The sequence below is a fragment of the Gobio gobio genome (genome assembly GCF_949357685.1).
Source record: "Gobio gobio genome assembly, chromosome: 1".
Taxonomy (NCBI): Eukaryota; Metazoa; Chordata; class Actinopteri; order Cypriniformes; family Gobionidae; genus Gobio; species Gobio gobio.
The window spans coordinates 49,092,469-49,106,881 of NC_137097.1; positions in this window are offsets into that span (position 1 = coordinate 49,092,469).

Here is a 14,413-nt window from a genome sequence, read left to right on the forward strand (position 1 = left end):
TCCTCGGCTCCTGCAGGAGCTCAGCTCTTCTGGCTAATTTCTCCACTTCCGCAACAGTGATGTTTTCCTCGGCTCCTGCAGGAGCTCAGCTCTTCTGGCTAATTTCTTCACTGCCGCAACAGTGATGTTTTCCTCGGCTCCTGCAGGAGCTCAGCTCTTCTGGCTAATTTCTTCACTGCCGCAACAGTGATGTTTTCCTCGGCTCCTGCAGGAGCTCAGCTCTTCTGGCTAATTTCTTCACTGCCGCAACAGTGATGTTTACCTCGGCTCCTGCAGGAGCTCAGCTCTTTTGGCTAATTTCTCCACTACCGCAACAGTGATGTCACCTCGGCTCCCGCAGGAGCTCAGTTCTTCTGGCTAATTTCTCCACTGCCGCATCAGTGATGTTTTCATCTAACATGATGAGAACTCTCCCAGTCCTTCAAACGAATGCTCCAAACAGCACAATCAGCCTACGCACTGCAATTTTTGGGGGTCATCAGTAATGTTTCCGGCTGCTGTCCTGCACTCTGGTTTTGTGCCAAATACCGAGCTCAGAGCCCTCTCCTCGGACAGCACGCCAAATACTCATACTATTTACTATATATTTTTATTAACAAAGTTCAGGGGAACACGTTCAAGTGATCTATCCAATCATCATGTCATTCCAACCAGCTGTCAGCAATCAGTAATCAACATGTCTACCCAATCAGCACAAGTGGAGGATTATATAAATACCCAGTCAACTCACCAATGTTCCTCGACAGTTTTTCAGTATCCCTCCACCATCCCATCTTCCTCACAGTCATCTGGTTACTTTCCTAACCAGAGATACAGGGATAAAAGGTCTTTGTGCACAGGCAATCCGTAATAACGGTACCCCTTCTATACCTTAAATTGTAATTAATACAATTTGGTCAGACCATATTTCCAAAAGTCCATTATATTCTTTTTATAGAAAGACATAAGAAATGTAAAAACATAACATATTTATTTTTAAGAGTTACAGAGTTCAAAAGGGTTTGCATGACAGGAATGACCCTCTTGTCTAGTTTAGCGAGGAGCAGCAGACCTTTACAGTCACTGGCATGAGGTTTGCCCTTGGCAGATGGCAGTCTTTTCGCTCTCATCCTGAGCTCTGGCAGTCAACTCTTTCCTAGAATGTGTTGTGAAATATCATGACATGTCCCTTCTCTTCACTCTTCTTTATCCCAAATACCCTTCATCATCAGGTCTCATAGGTCAGTCATTCTCCACTCACAGTACTGCACTCTGGCCAGAGAGTACAGGTTGTAAGTCACTAATCTGTCCAGATGATGATAGATTAGTGATCGGAAGACAAGCGTGTCTTTGATGGTCCCTAGAGACCGGGCTTGTTAATGACATGTAGAGGACAGACTGTTTCCCCTCTGCAAGCACATCCATGGAGAATCTGAAATGGCAGCACATCTGATATGCATTTCTAATTTGATATTAAACAAATAATTATGCATAGAAGAGTGAGGGTGCACTATGACTTTCAGAAAACTCTCAAGCCTGGAGCTAATCAAGAGCGTGTGGGGGAAAAAAATAAACCAAGAGTACGAAAGGAGCACGTGGGTTTGTCTGCCTCTAAAGACTTGAAAAAGAGGTCATTTTTTCCAACATTACAATTCACACTCTTCACAAATAATTAATGTAGGCTTTCTGCACAATGATGCTATTGCTAACAATAAGCTAATTAAAATTATTTTTAACAATGAAACTAGAAACTATAGCTTAATGAGTGAAGGTAGCTGCCTGTCTGTAATGAGTGTTTCTTCTCTTGTCACGTTTGCGTTATTCAAAGCTCCTTGCCCCTGTTTTGCTATTTCAAGTACAATGAATCCACTAATTACTATTATAAACTCCACAACTGTAACCGTTCAGTAAGTTTACTTCTGTGAAGTCATTTTTAAAAAAAGAAAGATTTAACATCACATAACTTTGACTACACCTGTCCTTGTTAAATAGCCATTTATTTTCCAGTTTTGTACATTTTAAGGTGATATTTCACAAAAGTGTCAGCCACATGAAGTCTATAAAAATATACATAAAAATGATCTGTCCTATTGAACAAATCTTTTAAGTGGACAAATCCTTCTTGTTTACTTCTGTGTGCTCATATGCTCAGTTATCCACTTTATTGTGAGTAATAGAGGCCCTTATTTTATCAGTAACATGTATTTCGTCTTCTCTCTTCTCATGCCTCTTCTCTCCTCTGTTTTGCCTCTGTACCCTTCCACCACTCATTCTTACTCCTCTTCTTACTGGCTGTTGACCCTGTTTGTTTCCTTGTCGTTCTTCCATTGTCAAAATGTGTAACACTGTGTTGTGCTTTGCCTATATATGCTTGCCAAATGAAGCTTTATGAGATGCACCTCCGAGCTCTTTTAGATAACTTAGTCATTGGTTGATCTAACCCTTTACATTTCCCTTCATTAGCGAAATTCAAAATTCACCTCTGCAATTCATTAATTTAGGACACATTTTTAAAAAAAATTGAATAGAAATGTATAGAAAATATGCTTGACAGTTTATGACAACTAGTTCAACCATTTTGCATGTAATGACTTATGCAAGGAACTAATGCCTAGATGTTTTTGAGGAGTGAGACTATTCAACAGGGAACCAGTAATATATTTCGATCAACATGACTTAAGCAATTGATAATGTAGGAAACAGCAGACACTGTAGCTACATAATCAGTTGCATGAATGTAGGCTACTAAAGCATTTACAATTTGTTCAAAAGAAGCTTTGAGACTTTCAGTTGTGATCAGAGAAATGTACAAAACGACTGAGAAAAACTGTAAGTCTTGGCTAGGATAGGGGTGTTAATAAGCTTTTGAACATGAAAGTGCACCACTGCCACCTACAGAGCACATGGCTCTTCCAGCAGCTGACAAGACAGACTCACTCCCTTTGGGCCTTATTAAAGCCTTATTTTCACCCATGAGAGGCAGATAAGCCCCAGTTCAGTTCCTCCATAATTATACTTTTGCTGATTTCTTCAAAAAGATAAAGACGGAGGCCGGAAAAAGGGCAGGAAACTTTCTTAGTGGTTTGCTTTATTGATTGAGATGCTGAAAGCCGATGGGCCATTTGAGTGGTCTGGGAGGTTCAAACGAGGGTATTATGTCATGCCTGTTAAATCTTTCTAATAAAATATTAATTAAGAGAGGGAGGTTCACAAGGTATTTTTCAGCGACCCTTCCGTTGTGAGAACGGACGAGCGAGTGGGAACGATCCGTCTCATTACCTGCTGTAGATGGACTATGACAGCAGTGATAAAGAGTTCACTTCACTCCATAATTAGAGGCACAGAAGCTAAAGCAAGACTGCATTGATTTCAAGACGAATCACTTTATGAAGCACGTAGAATGTGATTAAAGGACTGTGTTTTAAATGCCAGTTACCTGGTTCATCCTCACTGTTATCTCCATCCATTCCAGTAAAACCAAAAAATACTACAAATATCCTGCATAGGACTTCAGGCCATATAAACACTAATCCTAATTAAAGCGGTAAGGCTGCTGCTCCAATGAGATTTACCTTCCAGTTACCTTGTCTCATGACTCAGCATATAGTGTACCTCAGAGTAAACTTTAGCTGCTTGTTAGCCCATGGTAGAAGCCAACACTTCACTGACTGTTTAACTATACAGTATGTCCCTCTTCAACTATATGGGGTTTGTTTAGTGAATAACTTTAATTGACTTTTATATAATAGTTTGGTCCACTCTTCATCTTGTGCTTCTAATATTTTATGCCAAGAGGGATCAATATAATGTAATCACTGTGTATTAGAAACATGTTGATTTATTGCTAGAGATGAATTGCTAAAGCCAGGAGCATCCAGCACCTAATTTTTGAAGTGGCAACGGTTGCAGTCCTGGCTAGTTTCTTTCCCCTATAGGCTAGACAAGATGTGACCACAAGAAAATAAAAACACTTTTTATCACCGTAGTAATGTATTTCTTGAGTGTGACGTGTTTTTTTTTTTAGCAATTCCAGCCTAAAATAAATATTTTATTTTAATAAACCAATCAAAATTGCTTCTGAACTTAACAGCTGGTGATCAGCATACATTTCCGTAATATGGCAAACAGCAACTCTGATTCAAGAGAGACCAAAAAGGTAATGGAAGTTAGCTGCTAAAGATTCAGCTTTGGAATACATTTTAGAATGTATTAAAATAGAAATCTGTTTTTTTTTTATTGAAATAATATTTCACAATATTACTGTTTCTATTGTATTTTCGATTGAATAATGCAGCCTTAGTGACCATAAGAGACTTCTAACACTAAAAAATGATTCCCACACGGTAGTGTGGTGGATAATTTTATTAGTTTTTAGAATGATTATATTTTATTTTTAATAATTTTAATTAATTTTGAAGAATTTATTTTTTATCTTATACTCAAAATCCATTTGTTCTCAGAAATCTAGATGAGGCTCAGCTCTAACAAAACATATCACACACTACAGGGTTGCAAAAAAACTAAAAAAAAAAAAAAAAAAAAGACCAGCAAAATCCTGCAATCAAACCTAACAGCAACCCAATCCTTATCCACCAGTATGCATACCGCATCCCCTGTTTCTAAAAATAATGATCCAAATGTCTCCGTACTGATGCAGCTGCATGCAATTGGCATCTCATCAAAGTCATTGTCATTGGTGTATAAGGCAGGACACGTCCAGGACAACTGGAGTGTGAGCAGTTTCTTCATACATGGATTCCTTGGATATACACTCCTATGATACTATTGGTCATAAAAAAGATATATATAAAGTTGCGCTTAGAGATGACCAAACCATCATTTAAAGGTTACAATGCGTATTTCTCAGGTCTAAACTAAATCATGGTTTGAATTAATTAATTAATATTTTCTCATTTTATTTAAAGAAAATAGATAATAAACCATTTATTCAAATTTTTAAAATGTGTTAAAGATTTTGTAAAGCATATTTCATGTTTTGAGTCAATTGTTTTATTTGTGATAATATCGCAATGAAACATCATTTTTGGCCAGGCTGCATACAAAGAAATTGTGAACACATGCTAAAACAAGAGAGCACGTATGTTCAATTTATGTTATACTGTTTCCTGTGAGCTTTTTGTATCTATGCATTTTTTTGTTTTTGTTTTGTTTTTTGTTTTTTGTTTTTTTGGCATAGTAAAATAAAACCTGTAGCTGTATTTTTTTATAACCCTTGTGAAAAATAAATATACTAAAATGTATTTAAAATACATTTATTTTATGCTACATACTACAAAAACATTTATATGTATGTACTTAAAGGATTAGTTCACTTTTAAATAAACTTTTACTGATAATTTACTCACCCCCATGCCATCCAAGATGTCCGTGTCTTTCTTTCTGCAGTCGAAAAGAAATTAAGGTTTTGGATGAGAACAGTCCAGGGTTTTTCTCCATATAATGGACTTCAATGGGCCCCAAACGGTTCAAGGTCAAATACGAGCGTGGTCATAGATATATCGATCGTAGATGCCTAATTCTATTGATCTGTACAAGCGCTAATGAGGTATCTACGTATACATCTATGACCACGCTCGTATTTTGACCTCACTTTGCGGAAGTAATGGCTGAGCTCAGAGATGACCAGGTTCGTCTGAAAAGAGGTAAAGTAATAGCATAAATACTGCTCGGTTTCTCGCAGAAACTGATCGTTTCGCTAGATAAGACCCTTATTCATCGTTTGGTATCATTTAAAGCCCTTTGAAGCTGTACTGAAACTGTCATTTGGACCTTGAACCGTTTGGGACCCATTGAAGTCTATTATATGGAGAAAAACCCTGGATTGTTTTCATCCAAAACCTTAATTTCTTTTCGACTGCAGAAAGAAAGACACGGACATCTTGGATGGCATGGGGGTGAGTAAATTATCAGCAAAAGTTTATTTAAAAGTGAACTAATCCTTTAATATAAATACCCTGCAATTGTACTAAAATGTTATACTTAAAGTCTGCTAAATTGGAACAAGTAATTTTGTATTTAATGCACTTTAGTTATCCATAAATAGTGCTGAGGTACAATTAAAGATATACTTAAGTATATTTAATGGGAACTATTGCAAGTATACTTCAGGTGTACTTTAAATATCTTGCATTAAAATTATACAGTGATCATACTATTCTCAGTAATAGTGATAAACACTTTTTAGGATTAATAATAAGAAATATGCATTGTGCAATAAAGAAGAATAAAGTTTAATTGTAATATTTATATCAGTAAGTCTCAAGAGATATGTCAGTAAATATATTAATTGGTTTGTAGTATATATGAGGGCCTATTTTAAATACATTTTGGCATAGATTTTTTTCACTATAGGGAAGTTTATTTTGATGGGCTAATCGAACTTGCATGGTCATTAAAAATTAATTCCTCAAACCATCCTCCGGACACCACTTTTGGCCACTACTGTATATAAAGAAATGTGTACAATTTTATAAATGAGTATACTATTCAACAATTTCATCTGGTGCCATTTTTATTCTTTCCACAAACCATTGAACCACATAGACTAGATTGTGGAATAGGGCTAATCACACATCTTGCCTGTCCAAGATGGAAACAATGTTCTATACTGTGGCACAGAAATGTAGGGGCTCACAAACTATATATAATCATCAATCCGTAATATTTTCGGAACCTAAATGTTCTTAGAATGAATAAACAACTGAACAGCAGAAGAAAAAGTCCAATAAGGGTGTTTTATGTTTTGTTTTGTTTTGTTTTGTTTTGGCTAAATCTGTCTGTAAGAATATTAGCTGCTAAGCCCTATTTGCAAAGATTACAAATGTTTAGGTTAAGCATTTGTGTTAAGGTATTTCAGCAGGAGGTATCACACGTGATAAACAGAGCATGGCTCGAAGCAATCACCTTTACCGTTTAGATCCCTTTGAGAGCAGAGTGACTACATGCATGCATCTCATCCGTACACATCTCTTTCACATGCACGCAATTAGAAGTTCCTTGGCGACATCAAAGGTAGTTGGCAAAGAGCCACAACAACACCAGCACCTACAAAAAGCATTACATTTTCATGAGATACAAATGTTTTCCTCTGTGTGCTAAGCTTGCTGCATTACCTCTTGCAGAAACAGACAAAATTGTGCAGTGTACCAAAGAGTTCACCCCTTCCTTAACCTCTCTCGTGTGGTAATGTTTTTGTTTGTTGGCGCAGAAGGGAAAATGTGGAAGTCTGAAAATACTGAATTGCATGCTGCAGTATGTCTACCTAAGCAAAAAACTGGTTTCTTGTTTTCTTTTGCAGGAACATTATAAGAATGTTTTTGTCTGCATATTTAAATTATCATTATTATTATTATTATTATTATTATTATTATTATTACGCTGATATTTGAACTGGATTGAGCCAGGACTGCTGAAAAAAAAGTGCATACCACCCCATGTCATGCTCAATTGTCTTGATATCACATCCTGCTTGCAAATTCTGACTATAAAACCCCAAATGAGCTCCCACCCTGTATGCGGAGGACAAGCTGTTTTGAGCGATATAACAGTGAATTGGTCAGCCATGGTGGCATCTGTAACCAGTCAGGGTTCTGGAAAACACAATTGAAAGACACTGATGTGACTTGACTATGAAGGCAGAAAACCTGAAGTGCTGCTGGACTTTCAATAAACTGAAATTTTGAAAATAATTATATAATTTTGTATTTTTAAATATTTTTTAATATATATATATATATATATATATATATATATATATATATATATATATATATATATATATATATATATATATATATATATATATATATATATATGCTTGTGTGTGTATTTATATATAAATAATAATTAACAGAGTACACACACATATATTATGTAAACACAAACTTTTTTTTTGGATGCGATTAATCGCGATTAATCTTTTGACAGCCCTAATATATATATATAAACCAGAAAATGCGCAGAGGATCTATGTGGACAATGTGAATCTATGTGAATCAAAATATCAACTGGGAAACCATCAGAAATCCAAGCCATGCAGCTTCCTATGCACTTCTTACTTCTTACTAACATTTGTGCAGTAAAAGACTACCTCTGTCATTACAAACAAGCAATTGGTATTTGTTTGGCCTCAGAAAACACCTCCTCTTTGACAATAGCAGCTCTCTTTGAGTCTATGTTCATGATAATCAACATCTTAGGGGAGAATTTCTGTGTTTTCATTTTACACTGACAGACCCTCTAGTATTGTAATCATACATAATGATACAAGAAACGCTGAGATAGAAGTACAGTGTATGAAAATTGCTTTGAGAAGATCCCCCTTTCTCTTAAACACCCTATGAGAACAAATATATTTACGCTTTTCTCCTCTCAAGGGAAATAAGAGGGCTTTAATGAATCCTATAATGTCTGATGTGGGATGGATGCATGCTGCTAATAAAGTCTCAATCCTTATAAAGTGCTAAGCCTTCTCCCATAAACATGTACAATGTGTTTTATTGTGGTGTCTTATCTGTTGCAATGTTCTCATAATGAATCCCTCTTGGTAATGAAATGTTTGATTTATCATTGTGAGAAAAAAAAAGCAGACTGTCAAATGTCCAGCTAAATAAACAAATGCTTGTCAAAAGTCAACACAGATTAATCAATAATCTAATGTTACCAGTTGTTACATTCTATTTCTGTTTTGGTTTCGTTTATTACTCACCTGTTCTTAGTTCTGTTAATCAATCTGTGTGTATTTAATCCCTCGGTTCATTGTTCAGTCTTGTTTATGTTTGTGTGGTAGTGTTCTATGAGTTTCATTTCTGTACTCTCCTGCAAACTAAAAAGTTTCTTATTGAATTTCCTGCGCCCTGCGATCACTACAGCCACATTATGTTACTGAAGCCATTACGATACTGAGACTGAACTCTTGCATTGTGTAGGCACTGACACCATAAACCAGGTAATTGACGATGTCAGGGTATGTGAGAGGTGGTAGCGCTTCTGGGTTTTTTGTCTATTCTGTAGTTGCAGGTCGTACGGGTTGATGTTGTTGATGTCAAGCAGTTTCTCTAAACAACGCTGTTTGGCGGTGTGGTTGGGTTGGTTATTTAGTCTCTCCCGATAGAGCACCGCTCCTTCCGCTTCCTCCTTCTCAATTTCTTCCCAAGAAACTGCGCCATATCTCAAAAATGCAAGCAAATCTCAAGCTGCTGTCTCGGTCTCACTGTCGAAGTAACCATGGCAACGGATAACGTATCCTGCCAATGTTTCGGCGCCTTCCCGCCTATAGTGATTAGTGGAATGAAAATATTGTGATGTAACATTCTCTATTCAGTTTCTGTATATTTCCTACCTGTTAGACGGGTAGGAAGACCATAGATAAATGACATTTATTATAATGGGTTTATGTGAAGATTGTTTTAAGTTCACTTGAAATTGATATAGCTTTTAATTATCAGTAGCAGTTTTAGAGTTTGGAGAGTACATGTGAAGTTATTACAATATAAAAATATTAAAAATGCAGATGTTTTTAAATTAATTAATTACATAAATTACAGGGGGAAAAAACATTTTTTTTAATTGATTGACAGCACTACACTGTAAAAAAATAATCATGGGTCTTGTAATTTTCACACACAAAAATTAAGGTGAAAGAACTGTAGAACTGAGAACACTGTTTGTGTTGACCTTGGAGATTATTTGACCTGCAGCAATAGAATTTTGAAGGTCAAAACTTTTAAGCTTTTATATTTCGCATCAAAGTCTGGCTCAAAAAGAACTGAGAGTTCTTTGACCCACTTTGCTTTTGTTTAAAATACATTTCATTAGTACTGGAATCACCAAGGGAAAACATTGCCTCTCTCAAAAAGTGCACTCAAGACACGATTCCTGCATCTTAATAACCTCCGACTTTAATTCTGGGACCTTGTTATCCAACCAAAAATTCAGTTGTGAATATGAAAATCACTCAGCATGGCAATGTCTCTCTCACTGTGTAGTTATCAGAGCACTCTTTTGAGCCTTCAAGCTCTGCTGGTCTTCCTGCGAGTGATGGCCTCTAGTCCATTAATTACCTCCACAAATAATTGGTGTTTCCAACACTCTTGCTGGCATGCAAAAATGTCGTCTTGCTTGGGTAATTTCTGCTGACTAATGGATAAATACATTATTAGCCATTCACTAAGCTGACCGATCCAGTGCCCTCCGCTTGGCCCTTGCGGTGGACTCACTTTAGATATAATTCATTTGAAATGAAAGCAACTTTGTCCAATTAAGAAGATGTGTCATTATATTTTAGCCACCCTATGGGATAAAGCTGTCCGACACCATAATGAAAACTTGAGCGAGACATCCGAGAAGCGCAACGATCATCCTCCTAAAAACGTTGTGCAATCACATCACAATTTTGGGTGCTTGTGAAGGCTTGTCTCAACAGATAAATTAGGCTAAAAGGTCCAACACGAGGAATACTTTCAGCTGTTGCTATGTGTCAAGAGTAAGCAATTGCGTAGGCTAACACTAGAGCGAATGCGGGCATCTCTTTTATAATAAACCCAACCAACGTATCTGCACTGAGCATGATGTGCCATAACTATTTGAGGACACATCAGAAAGTAAACTATATCAACTGGAACGTTTATCTTTTTAAACTGGTGCATGCTGATTTTGTATTAAAGCATCCATTGTAGCACGTTGCATTCTAATGCTCCTTTCGAGTTCATGACCTGCTTAACCTTTGAAGGTCTTAATGCAATACATTTTAGCTTGTACTTTTGTAACCAATGCTGAATGTCTTTCCCATATAACACGCCAGCCATGCGGTCCCACAGCGTCCAAACACCCTCTGGCTCAGCCTGCAACAATAGCCACGGCCCAAACTCTCGCTATAGGTTGAGCTGGAAAGAAATTGACAGATCTGAGTGGACCGTTCTTAATGACAACTTGATTTTGTCCATCAGGAATTGATTGGATGGTTGTTGTTTTTCGATCAAGAGATGTCGCTGCAAGTGGGAGGGGAAGTTATTTTGATTAAAGATTACAAGGGCACATTATTTTTGTTTTTTTAATGGATACATTTATTAGATAAATTATTTATAATAAATACTGCAATATTCCATAAAAAATAAGGATAAAATATTTGATTTCATGGTGACTTCAACAAACAGACAGCATTTTACTTCGAGCTTCATGCCTTTCTCTCCAAGCTTTTGTGAACCTATAAACTAAGTCTTGGAACATAGCACGTCCCCAGATGACAAAAATTGCTATTCTATAATTTACATTGAGTGTGTATTGTTCTTTCAGCTACAGCTAATAAAAATGCCCTCAAAACAGCAAAAGAAACTAATAAGCCCACAGTTTCTCTTCAATAAAAGCTTCTTAATAATAGACTTTCGATTTTATCTAAATTCCCTACATGGGAGGTAATGCATTTTTAAAACAATTAGAAGAGCTGCAAACCAATGAATCAATAATTTAGACATTTCATATGGCAAGCATCCACTCTCATTGGCTAAGACAAGCCTTCCATTAGAGAGGGCATGCACTCTATAGAAGATATAGTGGACTCTTTAGTCACAGCATTTTTAAAGGGCTAAGTGCCAATTGGGTTATACAGCATACAACTACAATCTAATCTAATCTTTAATGTTTCAGTAATTAAATTGTATATATTTTATTTTATTTTATATGCAACCCAACTTAGAGAGTTGGAGAATGTGTTATATTATATCATCAAATCTAATGTCTTTCAAACCTCTTCCTCCAATAATACCGGGGAATCAAAATGGAATGATCGTGATACCATAGGTTAGCACATATAAGCACACATGGGAATAAGTGCATTTACACTATGAATTCTCTGTACAATCAGTCTGTTGTCACCGAACAAGCTGTCATGTAACATTACTCATCTGGAATGTTCCATTAGTCTGATGTATGCAGGGACTTTCACGTAACATCTCAAAAGAGGCAAATAATGTGATAGATAAAATAATAAAAAAAGTTCTCCAATGTTTCATGCCTTGTGCATCACTTTATGCTCATAGATCAGCTCTGAGGGCAGCATCCATAATTTAAGGTCTGAAGCCGAGGAAGTTCAGGATGGGAAAGTGATGTTGCATTTTTCATTAAATTCAGAGAGACAGTGAAAGAAAATAGAAGACTTGTCAAAGCCTGATGTCTGGAAATGGGGATTAATGCAGAAAAGCATGTGCTATGGTCCCCAGCGCTCTATACCTTCAGGGCTCCTCTGCTTCTGTGACTGTACCCTCCTTTGTTGAGCAGTGCACATAACGAATGATTTCGATGGAATTAGGAATATATCAAAGCCTTGCCTAATGCCAGCTTTGAGTCAGATGTTGTTTGCTTCTGATTTTAGGAGGTATTTGTTGCATTGAATAGCAGCAGCATATTATTAATTTCTTTATTCGCTTACTGCTTTGTTTTCATATCCCTTTATTTTTTGGGTCTGAGCAATAAAGCTGCTGGAGCTCTATTGCTTTTGGTGGGAGTTTCTGTTTCTTTTCTCTTTTTTTATTCTTCTTTATTAAACAGCTACGTATAACTCTGTCCCCTTATGCTGAAAAGTCACCCAATTTGGATGCAGATCATAATAATAATAATAATAATAATAATAATAATATCAAACCTGATGTGCACATTTGAAATAAAAAGTAATCTGCTTCTGAAAATGTGTGATGAAGATTATTTGCATCTGTAGCGACATTTTCATAACATCTTAAACTGGATATGATACTGTATATTAGGACAGTTAAAAATGAGCTGATTTCAATGTGCAGATGCAGTTATTGATTTTGAATGTACTTGCACATCTCAAGATAGTGATCATGATTATATGAGCAACCACTTGTTCATTCACACGCATAACATGGCCAAAATACAGTTTCATGAACATCTCATAAATGTCAAGTGCTCAGGGCTTGATATATCTGACCTCATTACATGGCCACAGGTCATTGTCACAATCTGGATCTATGAGCTGTGAAATGAGTAAGTTAAATGCGGTTTGTTGCCCGGTATTACTTTCTTGTCAGGCTCAGTTTATGGGTTTCATAAATTGTTCATGGTCGGTGCCTGATACATACTGATTTCACTCCTACATCACTGTTATAGAACAAGAGATAGCCAATGTAATTCACTACAGAATGTTATATTTCATTTACACCCGCTCAGATGGAGATTAGACCACAATTCAAGAGTGTGTGTTGGGCAAAGCATTAGATACTAAAGAATTTCAAAAGAATAAAGGTCAAAAGGCAACCAGGGAATATATATTAGTGCCACCTTGAGGTACAACAGATGATCCTATATCATATCTATACATCTACGTATGTAAAATTTAACTTGTTGGGGTGACCAGGAGTGTAAAAATGGACTATGCAAAATACATAGCCTGCAGGGCAAATGAGCCGATGACCAATTGCATAAAATACCAGACCGGGGCTCAGAGTCAATGCATATTCCCTCAAAAGAGCTTGTTGATTCCCTAGACGGGTGTCTCAGGAAGTGGAGAAATAGGCTACTGCAATAATATCACCATTGTTCCCATGTGCTAATGCATTTAACCCCAGGTTGCTCCAAGGGGTAGGCAGTAACCGCAATTAGTGAGACGCAATGGATAAAAAGCATCTGCTAAATGACAATTAACATTTGCTAACATCTGCCATTTGCCCACAAAGCAGCCGATTACCCTTGAATCAGATCAACTGTTGGGCAGACAGTCATAATGGTGCTAAATAACTAGTTAGCCTATATGCTATAGTTTTAACATTGGTGTGATTTTTGGTGGCTATAGCCAAACTTATGTCATATGAGCTTAAAAAAGTTGTTATGTGTTATGATTGGTGAAATGTAAACATCTTTTATTCCTTGCTTCCCACAAGGACACATTTTCCATTTCATGTCCCAGTAGCACTTTCATATAATTCATCCTTACTATAGCCTATGAGGCTATATGCTTGATGTTGCTGCTATTTGCTATTATTTCCCCTTAAAGGTGCACTATGCAACATTTTTTCAGTAAAATATCCAAAAACCACTAGGCCAATTTTATATATTTTGCTCAGTTGAGTACAAACAATATCCCCAATGTTTCCAACTATTTGTAAATCGTGAGAAAATTGCTATTTTAAAGGATTAGTTGAGTTCACCTCAAAATGAAAATGTCCTGATAATTTACTCACCCCAATGCCATCCAATATGTCCAAGTCTTTCTTTCTTCAGTGGAAAAGAAATTAAGTTTTTTGAGGAAAACATTTCATTTTTCTCCACACAATGTACTTCAATTGCAACCAAAATGTTGAACGTCTACATCAATGCAGTTACAAAGGGCTTTGAAGTGCTTCAAATGGTACTGCACGATCCTGAGGAATATGGTCTTTTCTAGCAAAATGATCGGTCATTA